Below are 2,934 nucleotides of genomic sequence, written 5' to 3' on the forward strand. Positions count from 1 at the left end.
ACGGCGGCGGTAACTATTGCTGCGCAGCTAGCGCCATTCGACGGCCAACACCGCGGTTCCTGGTGTGTCCGCTGTGCCGTGCGTGTGATCATTGCTTGTACAGCCGTCTCGCAGTGTCCGGAGCAAGTATGGTAGGTCTGACACACCGGTGTCAATGTGTTCTTTTTTCCGTTTCCAGGAGTGTAGTTTCCTATTTCTGATCATGTTAATAAGACTTTCCGACACCGTTGACACAATACTACCTGAATATAGAAGTGCATCTACCATTTTTTCCAACTTTTATTTCAATAATTGGCTGTACATTTACCATTTCCCCCTTAACAAATCATTGTCAACATCTTGTCCCTTCTCTTCCAATTCTAACGTACACACATCCTGTTCTGTCCATCCCTCAATCTTATGTTCATCCCAAACTAATTCATTAAATATTTCCTTCACCCCAAATTCACACCTTCCCTTTTCTAAACCTCTAGCAATTTTAACTTATCCCGTTTCCACATATGAGGCAGTAGTGACGGTAACCTTCTACCGTACCAACGCCAATCAGTCACACTAAAATCACACTCCTCCGCCAAAAACCAATTCGGAAGAACTTCATTCAGAACACAGACTGTCCCCATACACACTATTTACTTCAGCCCTCTCTAAATTTTCTGTTAGTTCTTCCACACATTTCACCGATTCACTACCCACAGCATGCACAACTTTACTGTTTTTTCCTCCAAAATTTCGACACTTGCACCTTCAACAAAATTACACATAAATTCACTGTTAAACACCTTATCTTCCTGAAATAATACATCGATTCCGAAGCCATCATCACCACAAATATTCCTCTCAGCAACCTTATCGGCTGATACACGATTTAAATCACTACATAAATTCACATCAGAAGCTTACTTTCCTCCATCGACAAATTAATTTTAAGTGAATCGTACACAACTTTATCCTCCGCCGCTACATTACACAAATTGCTGCTACCTTGACGCACTATTTTGGGATATCTGTGCTCGCTACATTGCCAACGGTCTTACCACTGTGGTAACACCGGTTCCCGTCAGATCACCGAAGTTAAGCATTGTCGGGCTGGGCTAGCACTTGGATGGGTGCCCATCCGGTCTTCCGAGCGCTCTTGGCAAGCGGGGTGCACTCAGTCCTTGTGAGCAAAATGAGGAGCTACCTGATTGAGAAATAGAGGCTTCGGTCTCAGAAAGCGACACACGGCCGGGAGAGTGGTGTGCTGACCACATGCCCCTTCATATCCGCATCGATTGACCTATGATCTGAGGATGACACGGCGGCCGGTCGGTACCGTTGGGCCTTCATAGCCTCTTCTGGAGGAGTTAAGTTGTTGAGGCTAGCTACCATCCTCTGTTATCGGAAAAAAATCAGCACACACTGCCATTTCTACACACTTTTCAGCCATATGCACCCCCTATCCTACTCTACATTCATTCTAACTTTCATACTCTGACAAACTTTTTATCAACATTTTCATCAATAAGTTTGGTTTCGCCTTCATTTGTGACTAGAAATGTGCGAATTCCTTCCTCCGAAGTATCAATACCACTAGCTTTTACATCATTACATAAATTACCATTTCTCTGTTCCTTTAAACAGAAATCGTCTACCCCCGCCGGTACATTTTAAACTTCAACTGCTGGCGAGATCACTGCTATGCCGCCTTCACTAACATCGACGCTTTTCGCCGACTCACAAATACTTGCTACTACAATACCTCCCTGACTGCAATTGCTACTATTTGCTAATACCTCTTCAGAACTCTCCACACAATTTGCTTTCACAAAATTCGTCTCCTCTTTAACTTCTTTTTAAGCCACTGAATCTTTCCATTGATCTCCATTCACACAGTCATTCATTACACATTCATAACTTACATAATTCCCCGCTAATTTATTCCCATTACCTTTACTTAAATCTCTCACAAATCTTTGCTTCCGCATTTCGCACCTTCTTCTATTGAAAGAGCCTTTCTCTTTAACATACTCCGTATTACATATTTGTTGCCTTTCTCCAAACAAATCAACATTTCTACCATTACCATTATTTCCAGTCCTTTTCATCGCCTGTTCAGATCGTCATTCCCCGACCTGAGATGTGGGGAACATCAGTTTTTCGACCGGTTGTTGCCCGTTTGCACTTCGCGCGAATTTCCCCGTCAAATATGCGTTCTTTATTTGGGTCCCGTTCACGGAAATTATAACTCCCGTAAGGTCTCCGACCATTCTGCTCATTCCAGCTACTATCTTCCTGAGAATTCCTTTGATTTCTCTCATTATTATTATTTCTGTGATGATTATTTGAATTCCCATTTTGATAACTACCACTCGGTTTGCTCTGAGATTTGAACTCCAAAGCCCACTATATTTTCGCAAACTCTAAAAATTCGTCCACGGAATCACGTAGACTATGGACAAGACCCACAGCAGATTTTCGGGTAATCACCTTTTTAACGTGGTGATTTCCATGAAAACCTCCAACGGATGTTTCACATGTATAAGCTTGCCAAGTTCGCGCATCCAAAAATCTTTCATCGTCACATTTCCGTACCAGTAACTCGCCCCATTTAAAAATTATTTTTGGATATGCGTCTGTTTTGCCTATCTCCAAAATTTATTCAAAAAACACTTTTAGAACTCTTCGTACGATTCGCACGAAGTATATTTAACATTTTCCCAAGCCTGTGGGTCTCCCTCCAAATGCCGTTTAAAGTATTTTATTTTCGCTTCGTCCGACATGCCGTGAACAAAAGCGTCCCTACACGCAGCCAAGAAATTTTCTGGGTGATATCTTCCATCATCTGTGTAACATTTCACATATACGGTATTTGCCCAAGGGATATTTATAACCGGCGTTGCCTGTTGGGAGACTAACGAACTGAAATCACTTTTTATCTGTTGCATTTGTTTTTTA

General features: G+C 42.2%; 1 pseudogene; it reads left to right on the forward strand.

Annotated features, from left to right (window-relative positions):
• Positions 1-1,020: 1,020 nt before the first annotated feature.
• On the forward strand, positions 1,021-1,138 carry LOC126274435 (5S ribosomal RNA; annotated as a pseudogene).
• The last annotated feature ends 1,796 nt before the right edge of the window (positions 1,139-2,934 follow it).

This window comes from Schistocerca gregaria, chromosome 5 (genome assembly GCF_023897955.1).
Source record: "Schistocerca gregaria isolate iqSchGreg1 chromosome 5, iqSchGreg1.2, whole genome shotgun sequence".
Taxonomy (NCBI): domain Eukaryota; kingdom Metazoa; phylum Arthropoda; class Insecta; order Orthoptera; family Acrididae; genus Schistocerca; species Schistocerca gregaria.